This window comes from Rhinopithecus bieti, unplaced genomic scaffold, assembly GCF_001698545.2.
Source record: "Rhinopithecus bieti isolate Rb0 unplaced genomic scaffold, ASM169854v2 scaffold_18504, whole genome shotgun sequence".
Lineage (NCBI taxonomy): Eukaryota > Metazoa > Chordata > Mammalia > Primates > Cercopithecidae > Rhinopithecus > Rhinopithecus bieti.
In genome coordinates, this window is record NW_016809260.1 from 133905 (window position 1) to 146489 (window position 12585).

The 12585-nt window shown below is 42.2% G+C and overlaps 1 long non-coding RNA gene across 1 annotated transcript; it reads left to right on the forward strand.

Moving 5' to 3' along the window:
* Nucleotides 1-220: 220 nt before the first annotated feature.
* LOC108540009 (uncharacterized) lies at nucleotides 221-12191 on the forward strand. The gene is made up of 5 exons (XR_001888548.1): nucleotides 221-301; nucleotides 935-1055; nucleotides 1161-1271; nucleotides 2786-2856; nucleotides 12180-12191. It is a non-coding gene; the product is annotated as an uncharacterized LOC108540009 (long non-coding RNA).
* The last annotated feature ends 394 nt before the right edge of the window (nucleotides 12192-12585 follow it).

The following is a 12585-nucleotide window of genomic DNA, read 5'->3' on the forward strand; positions in this document are numbered from 1 at the left end:
TTTCCAATATTCACCTAGATTGATAGAATGGGCTCTTCATTAATTTACGCTGAGCTTCAGTTTGCCTAGTTTGTATTAAGCTTAATTAATCCAGTTAACTGGTGTTGGCCTGAATGGTAACAAAAGAGAAAACACAGGAAGTACAAAGTCAGGTTTGTGCTTCCGGTATGTGGGACCTAGGGATCCTCATTGCAAGGAAGACACGCTCAGATTCAAGGTGCCTGACCTCTATAGGCTCCTAAATAAAGAACCTAAAATTCTGAATAAAAGAAGTAGAGTTGGAGCCCAGAAAAAGAGTGAGGTATGGAATAACAGAAACTCACTGCAGCGTCCACGCTTCCATCAGTGAGCCTTAAGGCGCTAAGAGGTCAAAACCTGAGCCTTTTGCACAGATCCCTGGGTCTGGGTCCCAGCTCTGCCACACTTCAGCTGCACCATTTTAGCCACGTTACTAATCCTCTTCATGCTTCAGTTTTTTCATCTGTAAATGAGGGATAGTACTTTTTCATAAAATTATGAAGATTCAATTCGATCATTCATGTAAAGTCCTAATTCTCAGTATAACTCCTGGCACATAGTAAATATTCTATAAATGATAGTTTTTATTAACTAAAAAAGTTGGTATTAAGCCACAAAACTTCTGGTATTTGGATGTCTAAATGATTTTATTGTAAGTATTATGTATGAGGGGGGAAAAAAGCTTTCCCCCCCCCCCCACAAAAGAAGGCCTGGATGGCATTGATTCAGAAAACTGGGGCTAACTTGTCACATCATGACTCAGTCACCCTTTATCATTTATCTGTAATTCCAAAATCCAGAACAGAATTTTAGAATTTGCAGCTTTCTTAAAAGGGATATTTTACATTGTAATAATTTCACCCTGGGTTTAAGCCTGTGTTTCTACAGTATTCTTCACCCTTTCTGGCCCATTTAGCTCAGAACACAAGCTTGACAGCAAGACAAACAAATTCCTCAAATGAGACTGCCAGCCAGTATTTGGGCTATAAAGCATGGCCAGTTTGCTTTCTCAGGATGGAGAATATAATCCCCAGAAGGTGGGTAGGCACAGAGTTCAAAAAGAAAGTGAATAACCTGTTCGTCTGCCTTAGCCATTAACATTCTTGACTTTTCCATGTTGTGTCCTCTCTTGCAAACCCCAGCATTATCGAGGGCGCTTTTGAGTGCCTGATTCCATGTCTTTGAACAAACAAAGTCGCAACCACTGTTCCTCTCTCAAGAGCAAAAACTTGAAATTTGTCAAGAAATAGTGAGTACTGTTTGCCAATGGATATAATTCAAATGTCAGACTCTGCTTCTGTACTCTTAGGCCCTGACCACACCAGACGGCCTGTGTTTATTCAGTGCCTTGGTTTCTCTTCTCTGGAATCAGGGGAAATAGAATGTGCTACTACTCACTGCTCAGTTTATAAAGAGCTATGAAATCCCTGAAATTGAGTTGTTTGAAGTAGAGCTCTGGAGGTCACAAAGGGCCACCTTCGAGAGGGAGGGGCTACAGCTGAATTCCAGTTCCAACATTTCACAATAAAGTTGGAGTTACAACTATGCATACGTAGAAGCTTCCCTAGAAGTTTCAGCCAACAGGGACCTCTCAGATGCGAAAATCAGAACTCTCTTCCCCTTTCTCTTTCTCATGAAGAACAAAGCAGGATTATACCACCAGCTGTTTTCTTCTTCTTTGTTTTTGTTTACAGTTTCTTTAGTTAAATGACACCGAGAGGATTGGCAGCATAAGGTTCTGTCATGGCATTTTTGCTGCATCACTTGATTCCATTAATCTTTTTTTTTTTTTTTTTTTTTTTTGAGACGGAGTCTTGCTCTGCCGCCCAGGCTGGAGTGCAGTGGCCGGCTCTCAGCTCACTGCAAGCTCCGCCTCCCGGGTTCACGCCATTCTCCTGTCTCAGCCTCCCGAGTAGCTGGGACTACAGGCGCTGCCACCTCGCCCGGCTAGTTTTTTGTATTTTTTTTTAGTAGAGACGGGGTTTCACCGTATTAGCCAGGATGGTCTCGATCTCCTGACCTCATGATCCGCCCGTCTCGGCCTCCCAAAGTGCTGGGATTACAGGCTTGAGCCACCGCGCCTGGCAATTCCATTAATCTTGAGACAGCAGGGCAGGTGGCTTCTAGGGGCTCCTCCAGTCAGGCTGCTCATTAGGCTCTTAGAGCATGGGTGAGAGAGGTGGAGGGAAGCACAATTACTCAGCCAGTGGAGCCTCTCAACGTGACTTCCTTTGTGCCAATAGCAGACTTCCCAGTCCTGATTCAGCCTAGGGAGAGACGCATAGCTAAGGATCCTGGAACACAAGACTGGTGGGGGACTGGCTCCCAGGCACTGGATCCATCAGCAAAGGAGAATCTGCTTCTATGCCCTGAGCCTCTACTCACTAAGCATATAAAGTCGACCATTTTCTTTTCTTTCCTTTTTCTTTCTTTTTTTTTTTTTTTTTTAATGGAGTCTCATTCTGTCACCCAGGCTGGAGTGCAGTGGCATGATCTCAGCTCACTGCAACCTCTGCCTCCTGGATTCAAGCAATTCTCCTGCCTCAGCCTCCCAAGTAACTGGGATTCCAGGTGCCTGTCACCCCACCTGGCTAATTTTTGTATTTTTAGTAGAGACGAGGTTCCACCATGTTGGCCAGGCTGGTATTGAACCCCTGACCTCAGGTGATCCACCTGCCTCGGCCTCCGAAAGTACTGGGATTACAGGCGTGAGCCACTGCACCCAGCCAAAGTCAACCATTTTCTTTTTTTTTTTTTTTTGAGACAGAGTTTCACTTTTGTTGCCCAGGCTGGAGTGCAATGGCACAATCTCGGTTCACCGCAACCTCCGCCTCCCAGGTTTAAGCGAGTCTCCTGCCTCAGCCTCCCTAGTAGCTGGGATTACAGGCATGTGCCACCATGCCTGGCTAATTTTTGTATTTTTAGTAGAGACGGGGTTTCTCCATGTTGGTCAGGCTGGTCTCAATCTCCCAACCTCAGGTGATCTGCCTGCCTTGGTCTCCCAAAGTGCTGGGATTACAGGCGTGAGCCACTGTGCCTGGCCAAGTCAACCATTTTCTAAGTGCTCACTTTGCTGTGTTAGTAATGACGATTATGTCACTACAGCCTTGAGTCTCATAGCACCTCAGCTAGCCTGTAACGGCTAAGAATGTTTTCAGCACATTCTTCTAAATGCAGGAAACAGAAGAAAGCAGCACATCTTGTGGCCAAGTTCTTGTTTTTTGTTTTGTTTTGTTTTGTTTTGTTTTGTTTTGTTTTTTTTTGAGATGGAGTCTCGCTCTGTCCCCGGGCTGGAGTGCAGTGGCCTGATCTCAGCTCACTGCAAGCTCCGCCTCCCGGGTTCCCGCCATTCTCCTGCCTCAGCCTCCCCAGTAGCTGGGACTACAGGCGCCCGCCACCTCGCCCGGCTAGTTTTGTATTTTTTAGTAGAGACGGGGTTTCACCATGTTAGCCAGGATGGTCTCGATCTCCTGACCTCGTGATCCACCCGTCTCGGCCTCCCAAAGTGCTGGGATTACAGGCTTGAGCCACCACGCCCAGCCAAGCTCTTGTTTAAGTCCTATGGTTTCAGCTTTTCCCAGTGGTGGTATTGACGAAGCACTAGGAGAAGAGGCTGCAGTCAGCGTTGCATTCAGGTGAGGAGCAGTTGCTCACACAAGAGGTCTAAAAAAGGAGAACGCTGAGTCTAAAAAAGGCCTCCAGAACCTGCCTGATGCCCGAAATTCTATGAAAGCACAACAGCAATATCCTCCCTGCAGTGGTCTCAAACTGGTGGCCCCAACGATGTTTAAATTTCAAATTGTTTTAGTGTTTTTTGAGAGGGAGAGGGAAGGAATATGCTGTCGGTAATTAAAAATGGAGTGATTTTAGAAAACTTTCAGTTTTCTGTTGAAAATCAGAAGACCTGCCAACACAAGGCCCTCTTTTCTGTGTGATAACAAGCATCTAGAGCTGAGTGGTGGTTAGCCCACCTACACAATGCTGGCACTCTGTTACTCTGCACGGAAGCCACCAATCATGAGAGAGCAATCAATCATGATCTATCAATTCATGGTCCCTCTCGGGTCCTCAGAGTCTCCACTGCTTTCTCTTATCCTATGCTGTCCTGATTTCATATGTGTACATTGCCAGCTTGTGGCATTTACTACATTCTGGCTTTACGGTGAGTAGAGTCTTATTTTATCCATACTTTCTGTCTCAAATAGACTGTCCTTCTTCGGGAAAGAGAGTGTACAGGATCACTATATTTCACGTGAATTCACTACCATGACTTCTAAGTGATTTATTTATTTATCTGTTGCCCAGGCTGGAGTGCAGTGGCACGGTCTCAGCTCACTGCAAGCTCCACCGCCCGGGTTCACGCCATTCTCCTGCCTCAGCCTCCCAAGTAGCTAGGACGACAGGCACCTGCCACCACACCCGACTAATTTTTTTGTATTTTTAGTAGAGATGGGGTTTCACCATATTAGCCAGGTTGGTCTCGATCTCCTGACCTTGTGATCCGCCCACCTCAGCCTCCCAAAGTGCTAGGATTATAGGCATGAGCCACTGCGCCTGGCCGATTGATTTATCTTAATACTTGACCACTTTTAAAATAAAAGAACCATGAACAGTCATCTCTACCCATGTGAATGTAGAGAATGAGAGCAGGTTTGATATGAGCTGTGAGGTGAGAGCACTCACAAGATAACAATAGACACAGAAGAGTGATACTACAAAGTTCGGAATGGAATTCACTAGCATAGTCACCAACTGGTGGTTCACAGCCTTGATCTAGCTCACGGACATGCTTTGTTCTGCCCTTTGTTTCAAAAAGGAAAAAAAGAAAAATTTTCTTGTAAGGCAAGATTTAAAAATCAACTGATAAATGGCTGATTCTAGACTTGAGGAAGGGAATACACAAGATGAGTCAGAAGCATCTTATAGTACTAGAAAGTAAGGAAGTGCTCCAAAAAAACCCCACAAAGCCAAAAAAAAACTCACAGAATGATGGGGGATGACAGAGGGACATGGGAGCCAACTGAAAGAGCTCCCAATGGCCAATATTATGAACATAATATTGTTCACTCTTTTGAAAAATATTATGCGAAGAGGAAATAACATACTGAATTCTAACTCAAAATATAAAATAAATATCCATGCATTCTTACTTATGTAAAGAAATTATTGAATAAAGTAATAAATGGGAGAAGAGAAAAGTATCTCAAAAAGACGAATTCCACATAAATTATGTAGCTACTTCACTCCTGTATCAGTTCGTTCTCACATTGCTATAAGGAAATACCTGAGACAGGTCACGCGCAGTGGCTTATGTCTGTAATCCCAGCACTTTGGAAGGCTGAGGTGGGTGGATCATTTGAGATCAGGAGTTCGGACCAGCTTGGTTAACATGGTGAAACCCCATCTCTACTAAAAATACAAAAATTAGCCAGGCATGGTGGTGCATGCCTATAATCCCAGCTACTTGGGAAGTTCAGGCAGGAGAATTGCTTAAACCCGGGAAGCAGAGGTTGCATGAGCCAAGATCACTTCACTGCATTCCAGACTGGGTGACAAAGCAAGACTCCATCTAAAAGTAAAAGAAAAAAGAAAATACCAGAGACTGGGTAATTTATAAAGGAAAGAGGTTTAATTGACTCACTGCATGGCTGGTAGGCCTCAGGAAATTTGCAATCATGGCAGAAGGCATCTCTTCACAGAGTAACAGGAGAGAGGATGACTGCAAGCAAGGAAATGCTAGATGCTTATAAAACCATCATCAGATCTTGTGACACTCACTCACTATCACAAGAAAAGCATGGAGGAAACCACTCCTGTCATTCTATTACCTCCACCTGGTCCTGCCCTTGACACGTGGGGATTATGGAGATTACAATTCAAGATGAGATTTTGGGTGGGGACACAGCCAAACCGTAGCAACACCCAAGGAGGTGGAGCATAATTCCCCATTCCGTAAGTGTGGGCTGTGCTCAGTGACTTTATTCTAAAGAGTACAGTATGGCCGGGCGCGGTGGCTCAAGCCTGTAATCCCAGCGCACTTTGGGAGGCGCGAGACGGGGGGATCACGAGGTCAGAGATCGAGACATCCTGGGCTAACATGGTGAACCCACGTGCTTACGTAAAAAAATCAACAAAACTAGCCGGGGCGAGGTGGCAGCGCCTACAGTCCCAGCTACTCGGGAGGCTGAGGCAGGAGAATGGTGTAAACCCGGGAGGCAGAGCTTGCAGTGAGCCAAGATCGAGCCACTGCACTCCAGCCTGGGCAACAGAGCAAGACTCCATCTCAAAAAAAAAAAAAAAAAAAAAAAAAAAAAAAAAAAAAAAAAAAACAGATCTCAAGTTAAAGACTATCATAGGCATTATTAGAATAATAATAAGACAAAGACAAATAATAAAAGACTGCAACAACCCTTTGAGATATTATTATTCTAATTTTATAGAAGAGGAGACTGAGTCACAGATTAAAACACTGTGAAAGGTTAAACTGCTAATAAGTGACAGATTCAGGAAGAGCAACAAAAGCTAATAAAAACAGGAAGATGAATAAAATTATAGGGATGAAGGTAGCAGTGAGAAGGGTAAAAGAGTAATTTCTTCATTTTTCTGATATTCAAGTCAAAGGACACTTAAAATATTTGGTAAGCAGCCGGGCGCGGTGGCTCAAGCCTGTAATCCCAGCACTTTGGGAGGCCGAGGCGGGCGGATCACGAGGTCAGGAGATCGAGACCATCCTGGCTAACACGGTGAAACCCCGTCTCTACTAAAAAATACAAAAAACTAGCCGGGCGAGGTGGCGGCGCCTGTAGTCCCAGCTACTCGGGAGGCTGAGGCAGGAGAATGGCGGGAACCCGGGAGGCGGAGCTTGCAGTGAGCTGAGATCCGGCCACTGCACTCCAGCCTGGGCGACAGAGCGAGACTCCGTCTCAAAAAAAAAAAAAGTACAGTATGGAGATGGGGAGAAAAAGTAACTTTATAGTGGAGAGAGCAGACAGACACTACCTCAGCCAGGTCATCAAGGTTAGTATCATCAGTCATATTTATAATATGTACCCTTGATATGATGTGATGAGAATGGCGCTTTGCCTCTGTGCTCTTATATGACAGATGTATCCTCACCTGTCAGCAATAACTTAAGCATACCCCAAGCATGACACTATGATCTAAGAAGAATGTTGGTTCAGGATTCCAAACTAAGGAATCCAGGAGGAGTGGCCAACCCAGAGGTTTACTCCTTATCTAAGAAGGACATCGGAATCCCTGGCCCATTCCTTGGTATGCAGGTATTCGGGGAACTGAGAACCCTCTTTTGAGTTAAATGGAGGTTTCTAGATGGACAGTGCTAAGTAAAAAATGCTATTTAAACTGCATGCTTTTTACAAATGATAGTACTTCTGTCCAGACCACAGTCACTGTATATAAGTCCTCCACAAACCCTATGTCTCCTTTGCTGGCTCTGGGTCTCCTCTTATACCTGCAGACACAGTGCCATACCTACTGGCATCAATAGGGGTCTGGCATGCCAAGTCTTCCTTCCCAAAACCCATAATCCCAGTCTAATTATGAGAAAAACATCAGACAAACCCCAGTTGAGGGACCTTCTACAAAATACCTTCTTAGTATTTTGTAAAACTATCAAGGTCACCAAAAACAGGGAGTCTCAGAAACTTTCACAACCAAGAGGAACCTATAGAGACATGGCAACTAAATCTAATGTCATATCTTCAGCGGGATCTTGAGTCAAAAGAGGATGTAAAGTAAAAACCAAAGAAATCCATACAAAGTATACAGTATACATATTCATTAATAATTGTATATCAATATTAGTTCAATAATTTTAACAAATGTGCAGGTTGATCATCTCTAATTAGAAAATCCAAAATCTGAAGTGCTCCAAAATTTGAAATGTTTTGAGCACTAGTATGATTCTCAGGCCGGGCGCAGTGGCTCAAGCCTGTAATCCCAGCACTTTGGGAGGCCGAGATGGGTGGATCACAAGGTCAGGAGATCAAGACCATCCTGGCTAACACGGTGAAACCCCGTCTCTACTAAAAAAATACAAAAAACTAGCTGGGTGTGGTGGCGGGTGCCTGTAGTCCCAGCTACTCGGGAGGCTGAGGCAAGAGAATGGCGTAAACCTGGGAGGCGGAGATTGCAGTGAGCTGAGATCCGGCCACTGCACTCCAGCCTGGGCAACAGAGTGAGACTCAGCCTCAAAAAAAAAAAAAAAAAAATATGATTCTCAAAGAAAATGTTCAGAGAAGCATTTGGTATTCTGGATTTTTCCATTAGCAATGCTCAATCAGTAAATATAATGCAAAAATCCAAAACAATTCAAAATCCAAAATACTTCTGATTCCACAAAGGATATTCAACCTGTACCATATGAATATAAGATACTAATAATAGAGGAAATCGGTGTGGGATAGATGGGAACTCTCGTACTATCTTCATAATCTTCAAGTAAATCTAAAAGTATTCCTGAAAAGTATATTTTAAAAAACCAATGTAGTTCACAGTAAATATATTTTAAAAATCAAGTATTAAATATATGTTAAAAATCAATTTATTTCACATTAAAATCTTGATTTCTAGCTCTTGAAGAACGCAGTGATTCTGAATGCTGATTGTATCAGCAATTCTGAGATCAAAAGGTCAATACTCTGGCTACAGCTGCCTCTCTACAACCTGCAACCTTATTTGCCAAGTAAAACAGCAGGAGAAAGAAGTCCCCAATCTAGCCTTCCAAATCACACACAAAGTCATCTAATTGGCAGAGCCTAATTCATCTATAGGACACTAGCTGTAGTCCAGAAATGTACGCAGAAGAATATGGAAATATATGCTGAGTGACCGTGTTAAGCAGTGTAAGCACAGACTGATCCATCACACTGTTCTCCCCAACACTGAGGCCAAATGTGAACTGTCTTTTATCAATGTCCTTGCACTGTTGTTTCTTACATGTGCCTCTGTTTTGCTCATTACATTACCTGCTTTACCCCTACAGGCATTGGGGTTTGCCAGTCCTACTAAAACTTAAGGGCTACGACACAATTACACTGAAATATCATGTGTGTTAACTGAGAAAACATCACACAAAATTGTTGTGTAAATTAAATTCAATGGTGGGATAGGGCTTTGGAAAGTACAATAAAAATGTAAAGTGTTTTTTTTTTTTTATCATAGACATGTTCCGTTTTATCTGTCCACACAGGTAACTAAAATTACAAATTTAAAGTTTGTATACAGTTACATAACTAAAAATACATTACGTCACTATTTCAAATCATTGTCACATGTATTTATTGAAATTTTATAAGCAAAAAAATCATCTATTGTCCCGACAATAGTCTTTTTTATTTGATGAGCTCATTTAATAAGTATCTCTCTTCATCCTTCAAAATTGCCAGTGTTAGATCTGTTAAAGAAGCTCCTTTTCCCTAGGAATTCAAACGTTACTTGTAAATATCCACTAGCAAGAATCCTGCAATAGCTTGTAGGAAAATTAACTGGCAGAAAATAACATTCAACTACCCATAGGCAGAAAAAATCCTGACTGAGTGAAATACCTGATTATAATCATCTGCTCTTTCTAACTTATCTTTTCTTGTTAAGACAATAATACCTGCATGGTAGAGAACATGCAAACAGCACCAATTTTCCTTTCCATTCTGTAGGTATTATTTTCTTGAAAGAAAATAGCCCTGCAAGAAAATGTTCCAGCGGGGACTTTGAAACCTAAAAACAGATATTAAGGACCTATTAAATGAGAACCAGAATGGTGAGATCATAGAGTTCATCTATTCCAGTCTCTTAACCTGACACAGAATCTCTGACATGTCAAAACCCCATGTGATTATTTCCACAGACGGGAACCTCACAAGCTCATGAAGTTTTTGGTCTAAACCCGTAACTTGCACTACTTTATAAACAGAGCTTCTCTGCTGAAGGAATTGGCCTCCCTTCTACTTGCTGGAGCTCAACAGAACACAGTTTTCCTTCCTTTTCCCCTGGACCCAGATGGGTGGCTTAAAAGAATTACATGAAAGATTTTGAAAGGCATTGTGGGCACTATAATAAACTGGCAAGTCTATGCCCTTTGACTGGGGAAAGATGCTCTGCAGCTCTTAAGGCTAAAAATGAAGGTCTGGTATTGCCTACAAAATTTTTTAAGCAAAGTAGGAATAAGAATCATTGTGTAAAGTTCTCTTTAAAAAGAAAAAAACAAGAACAACAATGTGGACTAAATAAAACATATCTATGTTATACATTTACCCAGATACCAAAGACAACCAGTGGGTTTTTCCCCAAAGTCTTATTTTCTCTGGGCTCATCCTAAACTTCCTCCATAGTTGCTTGAAGGTCACAATTTTTTGGGTCCTGGCTAGAGACAGTGCCCTAGGCTCTGGTTTCAGGCAAGCCTGGTATGAAATCCCAGTTCTGCATTTATCAATTGTTTAACCTAGGACACATTTCTTAAGTACCCTAATCCTCATTTTCTCTTTTGTGAAAAACAGAGTACACACCTACAGGCATTGTGAAAATTTAATTAGACAATGCAGGTAAAGAACTCAGCAGAGTGCCTGGCCTAGAGTAAGTATCACTGAGTACCTTGAAAATTCTTTGTCATGCTTCGCCCAACACACTGTTGTTAGTACGTGCTTATTTTTAAAATGTATTGTTCACAAGAAAAAATATTCCTGATTTTTTGTTTTTGAACAATAGAGTATGACAGACCTGTTACTTAATAACATTACAACCCTGTACTTCTATTGAATCAGTGTCCGATTCTTGTTTTAATAACGACATCACACTCTTGGCTCAGGTTAGGCTCATGATCAGCTAAATCCTCCACAGCTTTTCATAAGGGCTGTTTCCAATCTGGGTATATGTCTTCATAGACTAATGAAATTGATTTCTGGGGAACCCACATATGTCACTTTACACTCATGGACATTTGATTTCAGGGAGCTGGTTTGAGTCCTAACAGGTATGTGATAGCAACTGCCTCCCAAGTTTATTAAGAATATGGGTATTGAATCAAATAAAGTGTGTTTGAATCCTGGCTCAATTTCCCTATGTGTAAAATAAAGATGATAATAGAGCCTTACCTCATAGGGATATTATGCAGATAAAATGAGACAGGGGATATAAAGCTTTTAGCAGAGTGCCTGGAACACAAGCACTTAATTCACCTTAGTGGTCATGATGACAATGACGATGATGATATTGATGATGATGACAATGATGATGATGATGATATTTATGTTGTCAAAATATTGAAAAGGGAAGATGATGCTCTGATACTCTAACAGATCTGGGAAATGTTTGTTCAGCAAGACATAAGTCATCTAGCAGAACTATTATTCAGTCTCTATTTGGCATGTTTCTTCGTCACTCTGCCAAATCCTGGGCAAGGAATATAAAAGAATATCCTGATGAGCTCATTCTTATTTAAGGTATAAATGACTTAGTGAACTCTTCCAAGGAGTCATCCCTAGCTAAGAGCCTCTGGCTATCTTATCAATGCCTTACATATAAAAAGAAAATCTTCTAGCCCTCCCAGACACCTGCCTATCTCACCACTGTGTGTGTGTGTGTGTGTGTGTGTGTGTGTGTGTGTGTGTGTGTTTTGGGGTGGGGGGAGGGTGAAGTTTTTTTCTCCCAGATCAGAGCATCCTGACAATATCTGACTTAGGTATGATGCCAGGAGCTATGGACACAAAATTAGATTATTTTTCTGCCTATAGGAATATATATATGGTGGAGAAGTATCGTTCTTCAGGAATGTTTCCCCCATTTCATTCCCACTTCCTCTGCTTTTAGAAGTATGTTTGGAGCTCCTGCTTCTCTAAGAATTACTATTATCTCCATCACACCTGCCCAGGACCACCACCGCTACTACCTAGGCCAGGTGTGGAACCCCAACTGTTTCCTCCTAATCATGCCCAAGGCACAGCCTGTGAAACACTGAAACAGCCTTGCTTGGAATGTTTTCAGTACTTTCGTTCACCCTTCAATTTGTGTTTTAAATTTCAACTTTTATTTTAATTTCAATTTTTTTTTTTTCTTTTTTTTTTTTTTTTTTTTCTGAGTTCTGTTCTTGTTGCCCAGGCTGGAGTGCAGTGGCATGATCTCAGCTCACTGCAACCTCTACCTCCTAGGTTCAAGTGATTCTCCTGCCTCAGCTTCCCAAGTAGCTGGGATTACAGGTGCCCACCACCATGCCTAGCTAATTTTTGTATTTTCTGTAGAAACAGGGTTTTACCATCTTGACCAGGCTGGTCTTAAACTCCTGACCTCAGGTGATCCACCCGCCTCAGCCTCTCAAAGTGCTGGGATTATAGTCATGAGCCACCGTGCCCAGCATTAATTTCACCTTTTTAAGAAAAAAAGTTAAGCCTTACAAAAGCAACACATGCTTCCAAAATAAATCAAACAAACTAAAATGGTACAGAGTAAAGTCTTATAAACCCCCTGCCCCTACTTTCTTGAGGCTCCCACTGTTGACGCCCTGGTATAAGTTGTTCCAAAGGGTTCTCCACTCTCACACCAACCATATATCACAGA